We start from the raw sequence: 23206 nt of genomic DNA, 5'->3' as shown, positions 1-23206 counted from the left end.
ACATCGCCATGCATTTTGCTGAGGCTCGGCATTCCATCGCCCAATTAAAATTCATAGTACTTGAAACCCTCACCAAACGAGAAGGGATTGACAATCATAAACTCTTGTTAAAAAGAGAACTTGAATGGATTTATCTGTTACAGACTCTGAAGCCGCATGGTCTTAATGACCGTATTGAGTATAGTTGTTACCTGTAATACTAATATGATGCATTGCTTATTATGTTACTGTTTATTCATGTAATACTACTTCTGTTTTTTGACATTGTCTCTCTGCATTCTCCCCAGTTTGCATCACCTGTACTCTATCTCCCCACATTCTAAGATGGTCGCCACCGTGCATACTTCCGAGTAGTCCTTTGTTTATGTTTACGTTTCTTCACGTCACATCACCGAGTGTTTAAACATAACGAGCACCCGCCAGCACCACACGCAGACCCCTCGACTAAGCGATGGACGGCACGCTTTGCCACCGGTATCTATGAAGTAAGTGTTCTTCGCCCACAGCGCTACAGAACCCAGCATGTCATTGCGCAGCGCGCATTCAACCAACACACGCAGTAATTTCCATTGCACTACCCAGTACCTTCACTCAGTCACTAAAACGTTAGCAAACACACCCGTTTTAGTTATTGTTGCACTTAGTCACATTAAGCACGTGTAAATCCAGGCGGTATACCCTCACTGACTCATCTTTCCCTCCCTTCCTCAACAGTGCTCCGTGACCAAGGGCGTCCCAGCCCGAAATGCATAGGAGATCAAGATTCATAGATCTGCTAGTATGGATTACAAATGAACATTTGATATGCCAAACAATATCGAATTGAACTAATTTGCTGAATAAAAGCATTTAAAAACACGCATCTTAAAAGGATTCACTTTTGCATGAATCAACTTAGTTTGATTACCCATTGGAGTGCCTACCCAGGGGATGTACTTGCAGATCTCTGCAAGACACTACTCAGCTGCTCTAGTACAGCCACCACACTTTGGAATTTAATGGCCTGTTTTAGAGTCTGGTTGGTGAGATATGCCATCAAAACCATGGTGAATATCCCGTCTACCTATTACAAGTGCATTATAGCCTATGGCACTTCTGATATGGCGGACACAATATCAGTCACATTTTGACTGAGTATCCTGTCCACTAAACTGTAAATAATGCCCTAAGTCAGGTCCAGTACCTGCTATCTGTATATTCCTGAACAAGTATCCAAATTCCACCTGGTGGGGTGCTTTGTCCAAATCGAGGTAAAGTGGCAGTTTACTGCTACGGTAGTTTCTAACCTGCCACAGGGGGCATTGAAGGATGTGCATGTTGTTCAATAACTAGCAGGGCATAAGGATAAGGGGTAAAAGAGTCCTCACAACTAGTCAAGAAAACAACAAAAACCTGTCTAAACCAAATAATACTACAACATACATATAATGGGTCTGTCCAATGTATGTATCAAACAATTCCAATGATAGCGTATTTCTTTATATGCCATAGAAGGTATTTTTTAATTCGTCATTAAAAAAAGAGATATATCTACTATATAAAACGGATACAACAAATACCAAACACCCCTACACCCACAGTGACCTTTATTCAGAAAGTCCATTTTGAATGTTAAAAACAAGTTCTCCGTTGTATGACAACTGGCTTCATAGTATAGAAGGTATCATTCATATTTTGGAATCCTCCTGAGAAGTCATATAGCAGTGAATAATTAACAATATTGACTTATGTTTCAGTGGAAATCTTCCTTTCATTAGGGCCCGGACCCCCCAGTAGTTCCCCGCCCTCATGAGATCGATCCCACAATCATTATTTGCCACTTCAAGAGTGTGGGTATAAAAACGGCCATGTTTAATTACATCAAGAATCATAAACATGACAAAAAATTCAATTACATATTGTACCTCTATGGCATTAATATTTACATTTTTAATATTGACACTCATAATCAAATATCATAAACACCGGTTATGAAACATTAACTTGCTCCAGCACCAAGGGGCCCTCTGGCTCGCATCTCCTAATCTGAGAACCACGCAAGGCGCAACCCACCTGCATCCTTGAGCGGTGGGCCCCAGCCCTCTGGTCCTTGTCCGCCATTTATGGGGCCCACCCCTCTACCACCAGGCTGCCAAGGAGGCTCGTAGGGAATAACCAGGGGCCGCTGCCCCATACCCTAGTTCGTGACGTGGCACCCTTGCCTCCCCAGCCGGTGACCCCATTCTCCCGGCGGAGAGCTTACCGTCTCTCCCCTCAGTGCTGACCTAGGGAGTGTGTAAGGAGGACTCCCGTTAACCCTGCAAGTCAATGTTCTGTGGCCTCTTTTCCGCTCACCACTCTCCTCTCCAATCCTCTCCCCAAACCACTAATCTGAGGGATGGGTGGGTGGGAGATTGTTTGGACGACGATCAGTCCTGGGGCCTGGGGCCCGGGGCAGAAAAAAGAGACCGTACGTGGTGGCCCAGAGGCCTAAATAGGCCATTGGCTCCACCCCTCCCCGCACCGCGCCGGAAACACGTCACGGGTGACCCAGAAGTAATCCCTAAGGCCGGTTGCCAATCGGGCTAACCTGGCCAAAATATGTGGGCGTACCGTGGATTCGGGAGGCCGGGCCCTAATGGCGCGCTCTCCAAGTCTCGCGCTTTTCCATACTCCACCTTCATCAGGGCTGGTCTTTAATGACGAAACATAGCGTAGCAGGCAGACTTGAATCCTATGGGTTATTGCTGGGGTTTGGGAATAAAGCTAGAAAGCTGGATTCATATTCTTAATATATTGGTAATTACATTGTAATCTGCTAGCAAAATTAGAAGAAGGGATAATTATTTCAAGATTTGTTGTCATCAACCTCTTAGCATCATAAGTGTATTTCATATTCTGGCACAAACATAATTCCTAAAAAATACATTACGATTTATAGTAAATATGACTAGGAATGGCAAATATTTCACAATTCAGTGCCGTAAACTTTTTAGAATTGTAATTGCACTCCATATTCTGGATCAGACATAGTTTTTACAAAGCATTACCCCCTATTTGCATAAGTCTTTTGTGATTTAAAAGATCGAGCTTGTAAATATAAACTTCTTGAACCAATGGTAATATTAAAGTATAGATTTACGAGTGCGATGGTGGACCAGCCAGTCAGTTTAGCAATACTGTCACACAGACCTAGACTTGATTGCAATCCGACAGTTTTTAGACTTAAAATTCTATAAGGCAGATTTCACCCTTACAATTGGCAGATTTTCTTGGGTGCAAATTTTTATCTTGGTCAATATGACGTCTGTGCAAGTGTTGCAAAGAATTGTTTTAGGCATGATGTTAGGTAGGGGTCATTTATCCTGGTGGGCATTTTCCAGTGTAATTCTGTTTTGATGTAAATATCTTGGCCCAGGGGTTTTAAGAATGATTGAAATGAACAAAACTGCTAATTCGAAGGAGACCGGAGATATGATTTCACTTGTGGTATTATACATTTTCTTTATTTTCGGATGAACACATAAGTGAATTTGAGAACTCGAGATTATGATTGGGATTGGCAACGAGTTCCTTATAAAGTCAGTTGAATCTGAGCACATCTAGAGTTTCTGCCAAAGTTGAGAATTTGACGTTCTTGGTATTTTCTCTCTATATGGTGAAGTCTCATATTAGCGGGATCGTGGATGCCCTAAGGACAAGACATAGACAATATTATACGTTTTCAAAGGTCTCTTAAATACGTATTTGGTTTGAAGGCTGAACGCTGTAGAAATACATAATACCAAACGAGGATGCCATCCCATACTGACGGTAAAGTGTACGCTACACAAGCGCTAATTGACAATCACTGGTTTTCCTGCGGTTGATTTATATTTTTATGCTCCTAAAATATTAAAGCTATACATTTAATCTATCTGGAATGTTTGCATATGAAAACAAAAAAGAAATGCGCCAAAGCACACAAGAAATAAATAGGCGGGAGAAGATGAGCGCAGTATGCTTTCTGAGGGACTTTATCCTCCGGGCCAGGAAGCGGGAACGTTTTGCTGCGCTTGGAAGTGGAATGACCTCCGCGCTGCCTTTGTGTTCACAAGTGTTTTGTGAACCGCGCCAAAACATTCTAGACGAGGCGGACTGGTCATCTCGAAGGAGGCAGAAAAGTCAAGTGAGGCAAAGCACAAGGAGGGGAAAGAAAGGCATCGCCTGAGTTAAATTATGCTCATTAATTCAATTTGAGGCTGGAATGTGTGTAAATAAACCCTGGCAGCTGCAACAGCTCTTGTTTCTGCAGGGCTTTGGCAGGAATGCAGGGGCCAATGGACATGGAAACCCCAGCTATTTTCTGGAAGAGAATGAGCAACAAAGAGGCAAACGACATCAAAGAAAGGGGCATGAGTATGTTTGTTAACAGGGGAATCTTTGAATTGTTGCTGTAATGCAGGTGTGCTGATGGCATCTGATTGGCGCAGTAGCGGAATCTTGTAGAGTAGAGTGGCATAGGGTTGAGTGGTGCGGAGTAGAGTGCAGTTGCGCAATCTTGATTAAATAACTTTATGACGTGGCAGTGTTTAGTAGAATGTAGGGGGAAGAGGTTTAATAAATCTCCAGAGATAGTGTTGTATAAGCCAAGGTCAGAGTCAGACATGGTAGTCATGAAGCACGGAGACGCCCCTCCCCGCTCCCCATCCCACCGAAACTTCACTTCCACTACCTCAAAATAAGGTATTTATTTTAGCATTTTTTGTGACTGCCACGCTTGGATTCAATGGAAGTAAAAGGAGAATATGTCAATATGTTCCTAAAGGTTCCAATCCACGCCAGGTTTTGAAAGTTACATAAACTGCATCATTTGTGAGTTTTCAGCAAATTGTGTATTGCCTATTTCATGTGAATCAAATACGAGGGTGTAAAGGAGTGGGCTATCTGAGGGGTGTATTGTTTAAGCCAAGCTTAGGTTTCAACGGACAGTCGCGTAGCATGCTTTTGGATATACGTCATAGTGTGAAAATAATAATGTCTTTCATCCGCGCATGTTAGTCCGAACATGCTCCTAATAGGGAAAAGCGTGCAGTTGTCCTTGACAGGCAAAGTGGTGCGCTCAGTATGAAAGGCACATGTGCTGGTAGCCATCTTTCACCAAGTCGATTCTGCAGTCGCTTAGCTGTGGTTCCTCTCGTTGTTGTGACAAATGCCACATTTAGTAGCATAACTAAATCAATTCTGCTTGCCTACTGTATGTGGGGTATGGGAGAAAACATGTTGTACAGCTAAACTCACTTTAGGTATACAAGACGTTCTATTTGGGCACACATGACGTTTAATTCAGATGATGGAATTTAAAACAATGGAAAATAGGCCAGTGTGGAAGATTTTCTACATTCCTAAATGTTGAGATTTCAGATGAGATTAGAGGCATGCAAAGGGGAGCAGGAGGGTTTTGGCCATTCGAAGGGTAATCAACACCAAAAAGTCATAACGTGCGAGTACACGTTTCTCAGGGTTTTTCGTACTCAGTTTGTGCACTGGCAATTAGTACAAAGAAGAGCTAGATTTAGTGTCCAAATTGGATGTGTACAGCACACAGAAACCAAAATATTCTCTGGGGCTGCAGAGATTTTCAAGTACAGATAAAAAGGTGAAAATGGTAAGGGGGTGACCTAATGATAAACCAGAGGATGGACCCCTAGTGAAAATGATACAGGTTTATAGTTAGGCGCTCCAATAGAAATGTGTCACCTCCATAGATGTATTTGCTCAGGCTAGGAAACATTGTGAATTCCAAGAAAAGATTATCATAACCAAAGTTGAAGGCCTACAACGTTAACTCAAAAAGATTTTCTTTCTGTGTGAGCCAGCCTCATGTAAACACAAAATTTGTGTCAATGCTTATTCTAGATTTACATTTCTCTTGTGGCGTAGAGTAGATTGAGAGTAGAGTGAAGTGGTGCACGGTAGAGTGGTGTGGTGCAGGATAGAGTGCAGTGGTGTAGTGTAGAGTTCAGTGGAGTGCACTGGTGCAGAGTAGATTAGAGCAGCATAGAGTGAAGTGGTGTAGAGTGGAGTGATGCAGAGTAGACTGGCATAGAGTGGAGTGGTGCAGAGAAGAGTGCAATGTCATAAAGTGCAGTGGTGAAGAGTAGAGCAGCATCAGTAGAGTGTTGTAGAGTGCAAGGGCATGGAGTGCAGTGGTGTACAGTGTTGTGGTGTAAAATGCATTGGTGTAGAGTACAGTGTTGCAGAGTAGAGTGCTGTTGAGGGCAGTGGCATTCTGTAAAGTGGCGCAGAGTAGAATAGAGTGGCATAGAGTGCAGTGACGTAGAGGGCAATGGTGTAGAGTGATATAGCATGCAGTGGTGTAGAGTAGAGCGCAGTGACAGAGTGCAGTGGCGCAGAGCATAGTGACGTTGTGATCAGTGCCGGAGAGTGCAGTGTTGCAGAATAGAGTGTTGCAGAGTGCAATGGTTGTAGAGCAGAGTGCAGTGCCGTAGAGTACAATTGTGTAGAGTGCAGTGGCATAGAGTAGAGTGTTGCAGAGTGTAGTTGCGTACAGTGCAGTGGTGTAGTGTATTGTTGTTGAGTAAAGTGGTGAATAGTGCATTGGCGAATGGAGTGGTGAAGAGTACAGTGGAGTGCAAGAGGGTAGATTGCAGTGGCATATAGTAGATTGTTTCAGAGTAGAGTAAAGTGGCATAGAATGCAGTGACAAAGGGTAGAGTGTTGTAGATTGCAGTTTCATAGAGTGCAGTGGTGCAGAGTAGATTAGAGTGGCATAGAGTGCATTGGCGTAGAGTGGTGCAGAGTAGAGTGCAGTGGCATAGAGTAGAGTGGCGCAGAGTTCAGTGGCAGAGAGTGCAGTGTTGCAGAGTAGACTGCTGTAGAGTGCAGTGCTGTATAGTAGAGTGGCGTAGAGTTCATTGGTGTTGAGTAGAGTGGTGCAAAGTAGAGTGGCTTAGAGAGCAGAGGCATAGAGTACAGTTGTGCAGAGTAGAACAGAGTGGTATAGAGTGCAGTGGCATAGAGTAGAATGGTGTAGAGAGTTGCGGAGTAGAATATAGTAGCACAGAGTGCAGTGGTTCAGAGTAGAATGGTACAGAGTAGGGTAGAGTGACAAAGAGTAGATTGCAGTGATGTGGAGTGGAGTGCAGAGTACAGTGCCTGAGAGTAGTTTCTTTCAGAGTAGAAAGAAGTGGTGTAGAATGGATGGTGCACGGTAGAGTGGCGCAACGGGGAGTGCAGTGGCATAGAGCACAGTGGCGTAGAGTAGAGTGCAGTGCTGCAGAGTAGATTAGAGTGGATTGGCATAGGGTACACTGGCGTGGAGTGGTAGAGTAGAGTACATTGGCGTATAGCGCAGCGGTATAGAGTGCAGTGTTGCAGAGTAAAGTGGCGTGGCATAGAGTGGAGTGGTGCAGAGAAGAGTGGAGTGGCGTAGACAGCAGTGGTGTAGAGTGCAGAGACGAAGAATGCAGTTGTGCATGGTATGGTGCATTTGCATTGAGTGTAGCAGTGCAGAGTTGAGTACTGTGAAGCAGTGTAGAGTGGTGCAAAGCAGAGTGCAGTGACATGGAGTAGAGTGGGGTAGAGTGGAATGTACATGGTGTGTTAGTGCACTGCCATTACAGAGAACACATTTTCAATTGAAATGACAATTACATTTGCACTGACAAAAGGTTTGTTTTACTGATAATAGTATACAGCACACAAGTGATAATGTTTGGAAATGTCATCACCTAGCCATGGACATCATTTGGAGATAGTCAGGGGCCGCAGCTGTGACCTCCAGCTTGCTCCCTGCTACTCCTGGCACTTCCTTTGTGACCCCGGCCTCGTAGGAGGCAAAGGATGTAATGTAATAAGGTAACTCCAAAGTTATCCTATGGGACAGGTAGGCCTTGCAGCAGTGAAAAACTAATGTAAGAGTTTTTCACTACCAGGACATGTAAAGATTGCAAGTACATGGCCTACTTTTAAATACATTGCACTTTTGGCTGTCCCGGGCCTACCCTATGGGTGACATATGCATTAAAAAGGAAGGTTTGGACCTGGCAAAGGGTTTGCTTTGCCAGGTCGACATGCAAGTTTTAAAACTGAACCCACACGGGCTGCAATGGAAGGCCTGATACATGTTTCAACCACTACTTAAGCGAGTGGCACAATCAGTGCTGCAGGCCCATTAGCAGCATTTATTTACAGGTCCTGTGCACAGGTCGTGCCACTTTACTAGGGACTTACAAGTAAATTAAATATGCCAATTACAAATTAAACAGAGAGGACTAGCAGTTTAGCACTGATTAGCACTGGTTAACAGTGGGAATGTGTGCAGAGTCCTAAAACCAACACAAACAAATTTAAGAACAAGCATTGGCATAGCTAATAGGTCTCCCCTTTGGGTCCTTATAAGTATTTAGCCATGCAACACTTGATGTTGTTGCACCAAGGATATTGTGCTGGATAACTAAACACTTATAAGGTCCCAAAGGCGAGACCTATTGGCTATGCCAATGCTTGTTTTTATAGCTGTATCTTTTATATTTTAGGAGGAGACTGTGAGAGGTGCTGGGAGGAGCATCTTCATTTTCTGTCAATCACATTTGCATTCCTTCTTTGATTGATCTGGTGTACTAGGTGTGGGCTCTGTTCAATGTTTCTCTTTATCATTTCAAAGGATTCATTTAATTCAGGATGTTGTAAAGTTTTGGTTATGTTCTAGCTTTATAGTTGTTTCAATAAATGGATTCCAGGGAATGACTTCTTCCAAGGTTCTTTCTTCTTCCAATATTGCCTAGAGTTGATCTGTTTAGATCTAGGTGTATGATGATCTTGTCTTTGGTCCATGTCATATCTCTAAGGGGTAGGTGCTCATAAGTATATATGGAGATGGCTGTTCTGCTTGGGTTTTCGGATCAGATAGAACCCGCTCAACAGAGCCTCTCTAACCCAGCCAGAACGTTACCCCCTCCCTAGGGCCTATTCACAATAAGTAACCACATATATATATACCACCTAAGGACAGGGAATTCCTACTATATATACCAAGACCTCTTATAATACAAGTGGCGGCCTCGCGATCCCAGACGGACCCAGGACTTCCTACCCAGACGGCAGCCTTAGCCTCGCGGTCCCAGACGGACCCAGGGCTTCCTACCCAGACGGCAGCCTTAGCCTCGCGGTCCCAAACGGACCTAGGACTTCCTACCCAGACGGCAGCCTTAGCCTCGCGGTCCCAAACGGACCCAGGACTTCCTGCCCAGACGGCAGCCTTAGCCTCGCGGTCCCAAACGGACCCAGGACTTCCTACCCAGACGGCAGCCTTAGCCTCGCGGTCCCAAACGGACCCAGGACTTCCTGCCCAGACGGCAGCCTTAGCCTCGCGGTCCCAAACGGACCCAGGACTTCCTACCCAGACGGCAGCCTTAGCCTCGCGGTCCCAAACGGACCCAGGACTTCCTACCCAGACGGCAGCCTTAGCCTCGCGGTCCCAAACGGACCCAGGGCTTCCTACCCAGATGGCAGCCTTAGCCTCGCGGTCCCAAACGGACCCAGGGCTTCCTACCCAGACGGCAGCCTTAGCCTCGCGGTCCCAAACGGACCCAGGACTTCCTACCCAGACGGCAGCCTTAGCCTCGCGGTCCCAAACGGACCCAGGACTTCCTACCCAGACGGCAGACTCAGTACAAGTTCATCCTATAATTACCATAACATACAACAAGGGAATCAGTTTTACTATGCATCGGATCACACAAGAACTGCTAGTTTGAGCACAACCTGTTCTCTGGTTTGAGGGGCTTCTCCCTCCTTTATTCAGTTACCACTTACCTGACCAGTGTTAACATCCGTCCATGTCAAGTCACAGCTGACTAGAAGAATAGGCTACCCTCTTATACAAGAACACGCAGCACATGTTGATTCACTACAAACTGACTTTATTATATATTATATACGCAAGCACATAACATTACTGTGTAACACATAACCTGTAAAGAAAAGTGAAAGATTAGATTGTACACTCTAATAAGAAAGGGGTCGACATCACCTTAGTCGTGTGTAGCCTGCACTCAATGGTCATCTAGGTTCCCTTCTCGTCTGTGCCTCGGCTCGCCTGGAGATCACACCTCCGTAGCTCCCTTCTCCGAGTCACTGGGACCTCTTCCTCATCGGCTACTCTCTCCTCTCTGGCAATTCTGCTAGAAGAGTATCTGTCTCTTGGTCTTTCTCCGCCCTCAAGTTTGTCATCTGTCTTCCCTGGAATAAGTAGTAGCTTTTCTGCTAACGGCTAGGTGCCGCCTATGGATTGAAAGAATAAGTGCCAGTATCTGCCTCAGACTTTCACTAATATAGAGGTGCATTTTCTCATGGAAAATTCCAGCCCGTAACCTGCCGCCCACCAAATTCTTGTACCTCCCCGTGCCAAGGACACTTTCCCAGCCGGCCGGCCTGATGTAGCGTCTTCGGCATGAAGAAAAATACAATCTTTCGATAAGGGCCGGTCTGAACCGGTTCTCTCCAAGCGAATAACACCTCATAACTAAAACATCCCCTTTAACCTAGAAGCATCTCAAGCTGCTGGAGCAGAAAGAAAGATGGAGTCTCCCCCGTTTGAGGCCTACCAGGCCTGAATTCAGCACGGCTCCATGAAATACCCTCACTACAGGGCAGGCTATCCCTAAGACTAACGAATCTATCCCCTAGGATATGTGTGCAAGCCCTAATCTATGGGGAAGGACACAGGATCATGTCGAAGTGCCTAGAAAATAGACTTCATTCACTACTCTAACCCTTAGGCTTGAATGGTAGAGAGACTGAAGTCACCCTAATCACCCATCAACACAATAGGGCCGGGAAAATCGAGCAGTACAATGGCAAAATGGCATTTGAGAGTCTTTGAACCAGCCACCGATTTTAGTTTACAGAAATATAGTTTATCTGTTTTGGTAATAACCACTTTTAGGATACCTCCTTTCTTGGGGGTGGGAACATATGAATACTACAAAAGGTCATGATTGTCCAGTAAATAAGAGAAAATTGAAGTGGCTGTGATAGTTTTGGAGCGCCACTTAAAGTTAAAATCTCCTCGAAAGATGTTTGCTCCTCGAAAGATGTTTGCTGAGCAGAAAATGAGTCGGCTCGTCATGTACTCCATTAATATTAATAAGCATGGAGAATCTAACTGGGCTGAGTGTTGCTTCCATACACATGTATTGAGATTATGATGGCTTCTGTATCTTTTTGACATTTGAGATAAATATGTTATGAGCAACAACCCTTTTAGAAATCTAGCCTTGACCATATCAACATCTAATGGAACTGGTACTCGTTTAATACAAGATACCTGAAGACATGTACTCTCCCCCTTGAATTTGTCTGGTGCCTTGACAGTGGATTTGACAGCTGGTACCTATAAAAGCATGCAAACAGAGGTCTACTCTTAAACAGGCAGTAAATAGGCCCAGGAACAGACAGAGCAACATTCACTTGAATACATCACTTGAATACATCATCATCATTTGCCTATTATAACGCATTAAACAGATGCTCAAGGGAGAAAGCCAGCAGGTCGCATCTCTTTAAGCAAAAATACTTTTACCAATGCTATCACAGCATCAGCAAAACAAAAAGTAAATAATAATAATGTGATGACACGTGCATGAGCACAAATGCACTAAGATGTCATGCATTGCATCATTCATGTGATGTCGTTTATGTACGTTTTTATCACCATGCATGAGTGCAGCTACTGAATGACACAGGTGCTATGTTATTTCTATTTTTATTTACTGATGTAAGATCGAAGAAGCCACTTGTAACAGTAAACAAAAATAAAAAAACAATTGCTCATTCCGCTTGTGCAAGAGTGAATTGATAAAAGCGGGGAGGCCTGGCCACAAACAGGAGCCACTGGGCCCAGCAAAAAAATCAGGAGGAAAAAAGATTTTGAGGGCTATGAGGGGTGGAAGAGCAATTAAGGCGAGGGTGTGATGAGCAGGCAGGGGAAAGAAATAGGGAGTGGGCTGGGGTAACAACAGATGAGCTTTAGGCTGTGGGGGGCAATTAACACAAGCATTTGCAATGCAATAGGTCTCGCAGTTTTGTTTAGAGTTAAAGCTATTGGTGTTTAATGGAATGTATTTTACTTATGTATGAGAGAGTGTGTAAGTGATAGAAAGGGAGAGTGAGATGGTATATAGAGATCGTTATTTGCGTATATAAGTGATAGGTATTGTGAAGAGAGAGAGAATGAGACAGAGAGTGAAAGAGAGTTAGAGAAAGGTAGATTTAGATGCTGGCGGCAGGAGGCACTTGTAAAAAGCATTGTCAGGGTGAAGCTGCTCCCAAAGCTTCTGAATATATTTTGGCATCACCCTCTTTTAAAAGTATACTATTGTGATGCAAAAGAAAATGCTTTGGACCCATTATGGTGGCCAGTAGCACGCTCTCATTTGGTGCAGTGTCCGCGGGCAGCTGCATTGCCTTGATGAGCTTGCCCACATTGCTGTTCCTTGTGGTGCTCCCTCTGCCTCCCCTCTCCGTTTAGCGCCGCTGCAACATCCCCTGCATGATAGGAGCTAAGCAGTGGCTGGAAGCCCAATGTGGACGCATCATGGTGGCCAGCAGCACGCTGTAACCTGGTGCATAGTGCTTGTGGGCAGCTGTGTTGCCCTGAAGAGCTTGGCCATATTGTTGTTCCATGCGGTGGAAGCTGGGCTCGCCCTCTCCCTGTAGCACCGCCCAAACAGCCGCAGCGCAAAATGAACAAGCATCGCAGCACCGACGCTTTACTTTTAATGTTAAAAGTAAAGCGCGGGTGCCGCGATTATATCAAAAGTAAAGAAATAGATGTTTTTTTACATTTCTTTACTTTCGGTATAATCGCGGCACCCGTGGTTTACTTATAACATTAAAAGTAAAGCGCGGGAGTCGCGATTATACCAAGAGTAAAGAAATAGAAAAAAACATCTATTTCTTTACTTTTGATATAATCACAACACCCGCGCTTTACTTTTAATGTTAAATGTAAAGCGCGGGTGCCGTGATTATAGCAAAAGTGAAGAAATAGATGTTTTTTTCTATTTCTTTACTTTTGGTATAATTGCGACACCCGCGCTTTACTTATAACAATAAAAGTAAAGTGCAGGTGCCGCGATTATACCAAAAGTAAAGAAAACACGCTACAAGACATGCTTTAGTAGGTGAGTTTTCAAAGTGCTGCTGAAGGCTGGCGGTTCGCGCGTGCACACTCGCGTGAACACAAGCTTGTTGCCAGCCAGCAGCACTTTGAAAACTCACCTACTAAAGTCTTTCGAGCAGCGCATGCGCGCTGATTCAGCGAGACCTAAAAATGGGAGGTGGGAAGACAAAAAGTTTGGGGATGACCCTGCATATAGGGCCAAGTCCATCAAATCAAAAGTCAACTCTGTTAGGCAAATGGTCCGGAGAAGCCAATCACCATCCCATCAAGCTTGCACCATGTGTTTCTTGAGAAGGAGGGGCGCCTGTGCATGAATGATGCCAAGTTTGAGATGTTAGTAGTGGGAGACACGGATTATAATTAATACACTTTGACTGGCTCTCAGTCCCTGGTTTCCCAAAAGTTAACAATCCTGGAGAGTCTCTTCGATGCTGATCTCACTTGTGCCCCTCATGTCAACACTGTGTCTAATGGTGAGAACTGGAATCTCTTATACAAAAACTCCTCCACAGTTTTACATGCTAACCACAGAGTCAAGATGGCCAGAGCACTTGTCCTGGCATACCTCAACTACTTGCATAATATCTATTCTGGTCTCTAATAAGGAACTGTGAGGCTGAGACTTGAGAATGAGGCAGCTAATATGTGCCTCAACCAATAAAAGTGGACCTCATCCAACCGACTCATAAAGGACTCAATTGACCACCAGTGAAAGCCAGGACTAAATGCAAAGCGCTGTGCACCGTCCCTGAAATATATAGAGGCAAAGACCCTATTTATAGGCGCAAACTGGAACTAGCAGCTCACTGTGCACCAACCTGAGCCATTTGCTCCGTGTCTGTCCACCAGATTAACCAATGATCATTCAGAATTAGGAAACATGGGGACAGATCACTGGATATGGATGGGTGGGGACTGCGGGATGCCCTTAAGTGACATCTGAGATCTGAATCCAACCACGTGCGGTTCAGCAGACCTTTGAAAGCCAAACTATTCAGTGTCCTGTACCTACACTCAACACAACACAACCTGCCTGAATAAATTCCACCCTCTCCTGTCGCATACAAACTGCTTTTTATTCTTCAGCCCAGCACTCTGTACAAAACCCCCCACAAAAGATTTCACGCCGCGCTATATAAAACTCCGCGCTATATAAATAAATGTACAATGTATTGCCCGTCACCTGCGAGCACAGGACCTCTTTAAGGAACTCTATGTCCTGTGGTGGCCACGACAACTCTACAGTCTTCTAAAGGTTTGTTTATTATGTTTTATGAACAGCAGATCCGAGTCTGAAAAAGGAAGGACAGAAATAGTTAACTCCTGTTGTTTATGCTCTCTGGAGCGGCTGTCAAAGAGGGTGCATTTTTCCCGCGCCTCTGCCATTCTTAAATACCTGTCCGGCTTTGAGCCCGCCCCTCCCCTCTCCGGTTCCCTTTGAAAGTAGCGAACCGAGCATTGTGTTGTGATGTCCCTGACAGAAGAGGCCCTGGGACCGCGGATCCGGTTGTGTCTCAAGGGCCTGCACGCAGCACAGACTCGCTCTCACCTGCTGCTTCTCTCTGTAGTTTATAGTCCGCAAAGCGCGTGCTCTGTCTTCAGACTCATTCCGCTGCATAAAGTACATGGAAAGAAGGACTTTTCAGCGTTGCATATTCGCACCCCTTTTGAAAGCATCGCGAGAAATCCGCAGCGAAAGCAGATCAATGGGCAGACGTATGGTAGCAAATAGTTACAAAAACAAACGTGTATGTTTTATGCAGCGGTTGCTGCTGCAGTTATGTCTTTTCAAAGTTCTATAAATGTTACTGTAACTCCAATCTATTTGTCCTCATTTTATCAACGTCGGACACGTGAAAGGCTCAGTCAAGCTGCAGGATTTAAAGCACCTCTGAATCTGTATAGAGATCTTCCATGTATTCCCTGAAGAAAACAAGCATTTGCAATGCAATAGGTCTCGCATTTGCGAGAGTTTAGCTATTGGCATTGTAAATGATAATGCCTTCTATTCATGCGTTAGTTTTTAAAGGACAGTGGAAGCAGGCAGAGCTGTGGAGATGGGCGAGAGGAGAGCGGAAGCAGGCAGAGCTGTGGAGAGAGAGGAGAGTGGAAGCAGGCAGAGCTGTGGAGATGGGCGAGAGGAGAGCGAAGCAGGCAGAGCTGTGGAGAGAGAGGAGAGTGGAAGCAGGCAGAGCTGTGGAGATGGGCGAGAGGAGAGTGGAAGCAGGGAAAGCTGTGGAGAGAGAGGAGAGTGGAAGCAGGCAGAGCTGTGGAGATGGGAGAGAGGAGAGTGGAAGCAGGGAAAGCTGTGGAGAGAGGGGTGAGAGGAGAGTGGAAGCAGGCAGAAATGTGGAGATGGGCGAGAGGAGACTGGAAGCAGGCAGAGCAGTGAAGATGGGCGAGAGGAGAGTGGAAGCAGGCAGAGCAGTGGAGATGGGCGAGAGGAGAGTGGAAGCAGGCAGAGCTGTGGAGATGGGTAAGAGGAGAGTGGAAGCAGGGAAAGCTGTGGAGAGAGAGGCGAGAGGAGAGTGGAAGCAGGGAGAGCTGTGGAGAGAGGATCGAGAGGAGAGTGGAAGCAGGCAGAGCAGTGGAGATGGGCGAGAGGAGAGTGGAAGCAGGCAGAGCTGTGGAGATGGGCGAGAGGAGAGTGGAAGCAGGCAGAGCTGTGGAGATGGGCGAGAGGAGAGTGGAAGCAGGCAGAGCTGTGGAGATGGGCGAGAGTAGAGTGGAAGCAGGGAGAGCTGTGGAGAGAGGATCGAGAGGAGAGTGGAAGCAGGTAGAGCTGTGGAGAGACGGGTGAGAGTAGAGTGAAAGCAGGAAGAGCTGTGGAGAGAGGAACATAGGAGGAGATGCCGAGCAGGAACACTTGTAGAGTGGGACCACAGCTGCGAGGGAGAGCTGAGAAGGCGGAGAAGATTGGATTGAAAAAGGTCAGGGAGAGCAGGAAGAGCTGTGGACAGAGGGGCTATTATCAGAACCACTGTAATTGTGCAATTCTGCGGTTTTGGTGTTCCCACATAATTATGGACGTGCCGCATTTGCACCAAAATCCTTCATCTACAGCATAATCAGCAGATTTTAATAAAATAGTTTTTAGCTCAAGTGGATGGAAAATTGCTAAAAACGCAGTGACCAGTGTTGCGCAGCGGAAGGCCGTTCGCAAAGCCTGACCGCCAGCATTCTATTGCTTAGTGCTGTATTTGAGTGCCATACTGATAATAATGAGGTAAAACATCATGTGTAAAACTGACAAACCAATGAAGTGATATCATCCCCCAAAAAAGCTTCCTAAATACACATATAACGTTATTATCCAAACGCCGCCAAGTTTGCATCTGCAGCAAGGGGCTGGCGATGTTTACACCTAAACTGGCGCTTAGGAGCATTCAGGGTAAGGTTTGGTGTCAGAATAGGAGCTGTGGGGTCGTTCCATGCTGGCCAAAGAGGTGCTCGGGTAGGGTCGTGAGGCTGATTGGAGAGCTTAGATTCCATGCCCATTCTGATATTGACCTCTCAGCTTTGACCATCAGCAGGTGCCCCGACTTTTCTCACAATGGTGCCAACGACGGTGGTTCTCTGGGGGTTAGGGGGACAGTTCAAATGAGAAAGTGGAAGCTTGCAAGAGGGAGTGGCGGTGGGGGCTGCTAAAGGTGACAGTAATGTCCACAGGTGGAAACTAATGTGACAAAAGCAAAGGGAAACACATTGTTAGTGGAGCATGACTGTTGTGCTAATATTAGTGAATCCGTGACTGTTCATGTAGCGCTTAAGTGCCTCTTTCCCAAAGTTTGTTACTCAACAGACCTCTGCTCCAGTGCCTGGGTAACACAGGCTGTGTCTCTGTAGTTGTACCGTGTCGCAGTGTCCCTCAGTCATTTTCCATGACTCTACAGTGCGTGTTCACTCCGTGACCTTTGCTATGTTATATCCAATTCTATAGCGCCTTCTACAATTAGGTTATGGCACTGAAGCGCTTTTTCGTCTGGCTAACATTTTGATACGCTTTTGATATTGCCTTCACTTGGCTGTCTATGCCAGTCGGGTTGTGCATGCTTTGCAAAATGTCTAGGTTAGTTATTTTTGTGTTGTTAATTTGAAACAAGCTTACTCCTGCTCCATGCGACGTGCATTGGATTGGCGATGGCTTTGCTGTTTGTGACTGGGCCGGGCTGTCGGGTTTTTGTAGCCCACACCCTGAATGTACAGCACTCATTTAAGTTCCCACCACAACAACAAACATTGACCCTTTCATCAGCGAAGCTAAGGATAACAGGTACCAATCTACCTCTCCATGCTGTGCTGAAAAACTCCTTGCAGCTGGAAGCAACCAAAGATCTAAGAAGGATGTATAACAACTTGGATTTTTTTTTCAATATTCCCCCAAAACTTGCACAGAGGAAGGGGTAAGGTAAGTACTCGCATTTAGAGTCTGTTCCTGAAGATCTGGCGTCATCAGGAGGCTGGCCAGGTAAGAACGCATGGCGAGTATACCAAACACACGACCCAGTAAGCACCATATCACGTAACCACTTAATGAACAGGCAATGGTGCTCCCCAAAACATAGATCAAGACCCCCGGCTGCACCCTGCAGTCCGTGCACCAGAAGAGATAGATGTTTGAGAGAAGCAAACAACAAAATAAAACTCACCTAAGCGACATCCAAGACTTGTAAAAAAAACAGCACAAGACCACACAGGAGTACCAAAGCGTGACGTAATCAAGGGTAGCTTTGGGGTCAGAATGGCTAAAATTAAGGTGCCACTCGACCCCAGAAACTAATCTCCTAGGGAAAGAGGGGCAAAGTAGTCTGCTTAGCCTACAAAACCCTGAGGCTCGAGAGTGGGGAAAAAATATATCTTGTTTGGCGGGAAGCAGGAAAAGAAAGACGAGGCGGCTTGTCTGTTGCATCATCGGTGTTCTGATGACATCCGCGTGTTCCAAGGCCCGCCTCTCGTGCTCAGCATTGCAGGCATGGATTACGTAATACTTGTGTTTTGTGGCTTTGCCTAAAAATCACATGCATCGCATAAAGAAATGAACAGCACCATTCTTTATCAGCACTTGTTAACATCACTGCTTGTGCCGGAAGTACACCATTAACGTGAAAATTGAGTGATAACAGGCTAGGGTGGTGTGCGGATGAATAACTCAATGACTTCCCACGAACACGGCGACCCACTTGGTACAAGGGGCAGACGGGCACGTTAGTGTTTTACTAATCATCAAGCTGCGGACAAGCCTGTTGATGAGCATGGCCATCTTTCGACCTCTGGTTTCTTTTTAGATTATTTTTATTGTTTTATCGGTTTTGTGTTCTTCAGATCGATCAATTCTTTACATTGAATATCAAATACATGCCTCCTGGAAAGCACACCATGTTTTAATTTTTTAGGTTTAGAGGTTAAAGAAAGTGCCACGAAAAGGAACACACCGTTCTCCCTCTACTGTCTGAGGCACAAGGGACAACACTGAGTAAAATCAGTGAGTGGACATAGCCCCCAGCAGCCGCTCCTGATATGTGAGGGGCGCAGACAACGCGTTGTTGATCTCTGGTTGCAGCTGAGATCGCCAGAGACTAAAGTGAACACGCGAGCAAAAGAGAAGCCGTGCGCGTGCACATCTCCTGTCTGGGCAGGATTGGCAAACAGGAGACAGGGAGTGAACAAACATGCCTCCCTTCCAATCAAAAGCGCACGTTTTTGATGTGTGCCAATGCAAAGCATGGGTGGAGCTTTCACCCCGCTTTAGAGGAAAAACCAACGACAATAATCTCGCAAGTGGGCAGCGCATGCGCTGCGTCGCAAGGCGATACCTAAAAAATTGCTAAAGGAAAAAGTGTTTTGGTCTTAAAAAAGCAGACATTACCATTTTAATTCCCAAGCCGTGGAGGGAACTACTTTGTGTGTGGATGTGCTCTTTGTGAAAGAGCAGCATGCCATATGAAATAGTGAAGTCAGATAATGGCTGCAATTGTCCCTTAATGCATGCAGGAGTGAGTGTGAGGAAAATGTGGATGACCCAACAAAAGACTAATAGGTGAAGTTTGACTGAAAACTCTAATAGGTATGTTATACATATAATTTTACTAAAATCAAAAGGTCTTGGCCAACACAGACCTAAAATAAGGCGAATTAGTCTGTCATTGGCTGCTAGCCTCTTGCCTTTGAGAAAGAAGGCGAAAAAGAAAGAAACAAATCAAGAAAGAAAGGCAGGATTGCAAAGATAGAGCACAATGATTAGCTCATATTCAGAGGTGATGTAACGTGAAAGCAAGCAAGAAAGAAGATAAGGAGGAATGAAGGAAAAAAGAATGAAAGAAAGGAGGAAAAAAGAGAAAAGAAGGATAACAAAGGAAAGCAAGAAAGGGAAGAGGGAGAAATAAAGAAAGAGAAAAAAAGAAAAAGGAAGAAAGAAAAGAACAAAAGAAGATAAGAAAGAAAAAAGGCAGAAAGAAAAAATGAAAGAAGAGGTAAGAGAATGAAGGACGAAATAAGGAAAGAAGAAAGGCATGAAATAAAGAAAAAAGAAGGAAGGAGAAGGTAGAAAGAAGACGACAGTAAATAAAGGAAGAAACAAAGAAAGAGACAGGGTTGCAAATATAGGTAGAGCACACTGATTTGCTTATATTTACAGTTAATGCGAACTAATGTGAAATAGCAGCTGTCTAATAAACAAGGCCACTCCAAAGGAATTTACAACAGCCTTAGTAGCAGATGGGATGTATAAAGGTAACTTACATGGGGCATATTCTGACAGTATGGTCAGCGTTGGGTATAAACTGCAGAAAACTTGTCGTTGGCCAGAAGCCGAACTGTTTAAAAAAAATAAAAAATAAGACGGAAAAGGCAGACTCGGAGGACTTTTAATACTGTTATTTATCTTGCTGCCTGGAAACCACACAGGCAAATATGGACTTGTTGCTTCATTCAACGGATTCCGAAGTGGGAGCCTGCCGGCTGCAGTTTGCTTTAGGGGAGGAGCGGCAAACCCGGGCGCTTGTGAGGGCAGCCAGCTATTCTCTTCCCTCAATGGTGGATGCGAAAAGATGGAGACAAGCAAGGGGCGGCCCGCCAAGGCCGCGCACAGGCCTGCTAATCCCAACTTGTTTGTCCGAGTCTTATCTCTGGACGCGATTTAGCTCGGGGTCGACTAATCGTGTTTGCTGCACTGAAGCGGTTCCTTTCTCGGAAAAGCAGGAAAAGGTAAGATGGAGAAAGATTTCAAAAAGTAGTGCTTATAAAGGTAGTGCTTCCAAAAGAGCGCCCAAACTGGACTTCTTGGCGGTCCAAATCAGTTTACTGTTTTGGCAGCCTTCTGCCAGCCTTCAAACAACAGGGTGAAGAGTGCACTGGTGATAGGGAAACTGTACGGAAAGCCGCAATAGGAACCAATGCGAACCAATGTAAACAGTGTTGTTTATACGGCTCTTAACACTGCACTACACTTGTTTCTAAGTGTTCATGGGGATCAGTCCTGTTCCAGCGATCACAAGTTTGGAAAAATAGGGCAGGCAGTTTAAAACTCCTGCTTATGCAGCGGAAAATGTAACCACTAATCACAACACTACTGCTGCAAACACCTATATGCAACATGTGGATTTCATGTACCTGAGCTCAGTAAAATGAGTGTAACTGATTTAAGAAAAATGCTATTTTATGGGGAGGCACCAAAATGTAAGTGCATTTGTGGTGCACGTTATATAAAATGGTATCCATAATGGTTATCTTTTTTGGGTAGTTTAAGTGGTGTGAGCACATATCATTTGCTTGATCCTTTTTTAATCAATTTTAGGTTTTTAGTAGAATAGAACAATGCAGTCAGAGTATACATTAGATGCTTGATAAAGCATTAAAGTACTTGCAGGAGTTAGCTGCGCAATGTCAACATATAAATCACGGTATGTATGTATAACATCAAATCATAAACAAGACATCAGCGCTTCTTTCCTTCCGTTGCTTCCCTGAGAAATTGATCCAAAAATGAACAATCCCGCGAGTGGTGCGCGCGCGCCACAGCGAGACGTGCTTTCAAATATCGCGCCCGTGTCTGGGCACGATAATTGAAACCACATGGCCTATTGGTGTCTATTACGCACACCAAGTGCGTAATAGACACCAATAGGCCGTGGGCGCCCGCCTTTGGCCATTTGCGTGCAGTCTTTTATAAAAAGACGCACGCAAAGGCCAATGGGGTAGCACAAAAGGAATCGCACACGCACGAGCGTGTGCGATTCCTAGGTCAGTGCTAAATCCCCGTTTTTCACCTACTAAATGTCTCGCGCTGCGAGAGCACTGCTGCGCAGTGCAACGCTAGGCGCGAGACCTAAACAGCAGCCGACAGGACAACAAGGTTACAATTCAAAGCATAAAAACTCAGAAATTCGCCAGTTATGATTACACACTCTGCCATAACTCCCCCTTCCGCGTAGTACTGGTGTCCTCACAAATGATGTCACAAATAGCTTCATCTATTACATTATTAATAACGTCACATGAAATAAATGGTGTATCATACAGATAGTAGGGCACTGAGGCCACACCCTTTGTATAATTGGCACAGGGTCCCGGCCTGTATCCCTACAAGCAGTGGCATACAGCTATCTTAGGCCATGTATTAGTTACTCCTCAAAAAGCCCCATGGGGCACACCCATGCTCACCCATGCCTTCAAATGCAAAAAGAACAGATGATGGACGAAATGCTGAATAAATCAAACATTCACCCCCATCACAGATCTGGGTTAAATCTATCGGTTTTTTGCGCGCTACGCTTTTCCAGTTTAGACCCAGCCATATGCAAATCAGACTCGACCCTGTGCCCCATGGGAACAGTCCAGCCCGAACTGCCAGGCCAGGTCCTCTCTGGACCAGAAACAAGCATCCTGGGACCGGTTTCGGGGTAACGCCCCTCATCAGCCAGGCTAGCTTGAATCTGGTGGTGTCGCGAGTACGGGACCCAAGTCTGGGCATATCATTCCCAATTTGGGTGACATATGCAAAAAGAACAGATGATGGATGATGCCTTCAGTCGTGCTTCATGCCCTCTGCATAGAAGCATATTAGGCTTACTGGGCATGATGAGAGCCATCTTTTGTATGATGCATGACAAGCCTTTGCCCATGTCCTGTGCCTAATGCACACATGCTCATGATAGACTCATGTATGTACAGCATATATACCCTGGTCTTTAGCCACGCCGTTTGCCCTCTACATATAGGACATCATTGAGCAAAGAGGACATGACATGCACCCATTCTCTGTATATTATGTATGTGACCAAGAGGTCCTATAGAGGGCCTGCAGAGGGTGCAGGCCATGGCACTTGGTAGTTACTCAAAGGAACAGTGGGTGTAGAGGTCTATCCATGTACATCCCTGGTGTGTATGTTGCAGAACTCCATTCGCTGCATGTTGTAGCAGGCCATGGCCAGTATTTTCTACCCTAAGAGGCATGTAGGACAGCAACATGTAGTGCTCACTCTCTTAGCTTTCTGCCACGCCCAGCACACCTTACAAACGTGGGCATTCAGCAGATAGGCCAGGCCCCTCAACAGTGATGATGTCCTTTATTACATTCCATAATAAGGACAATTATAAAATTCCCATCAGTTATAGATTCCATTTAATGACAGACCTAGGCAATTCGTTTTTCAGCCTTAATCCTCACATGCTAGTCTCTAGGCAGAAAACCTATATGTCACAGAAATCCAGTGCAATAACGTTTGCCTTCAGGACCCTGGCAAGAAAACTGAAGGGTCCATCGTATAAACCTTTGCTTGAGGTGATATCAGCCAAAATGCTTCCAACAATAACATATGGCAGTATTGCGCTACATGGCAAAGACTCCGACCTACTGAACAAAGTACAAGTATCAACATACAAAAAGGTTATTCAGTTACATCAGTCCACTTCCCCAGGACAAGTGCGACTCAAATTTGGCTTAATAAATGAAACAATAGGGAGGATGTACGCAACTATCGAGCTTTGGTACCGCCTGAAACAGAATATAGCTAACTCTACACTGAACAAAGCACTCTGGGC

At 45.2% G+C, this 23206-nt stretch overlaps 1 protein-coding gene across 3 annotated transcripts in view; it reads left to right on the top strand.

Moving 5' to 3' along the window:
* ATP8A2 (ATPase phospholipid transporting 8A2) overlaps positions 1–23206 on the top strand; it is a 2139258-nt gene that overhangs the window by 1909795 nt on the left and 206257 nt on the right. The window lies entirely within an intron of this gene.

This window comes from Triturus cristatus, chromosome 8 (genome assembly GCF_964204655.1).
Source record: "Triturus cristatus chromosome 8, aTriCri1.1, whole genome shotgun sequence".
NCBI classification, from domain to species: domain Eukaryota; kingdom Metazoa; phylum Chordata; class Amphibia; order Caudata; family Salamandridae; genus Triturus; species Triturus cristatus.
The sequence above is the reverse complement of the archived record's forward strand: the minus strand, read 5'-3'. Positions and strand labels throughout refer to the sequence as shown.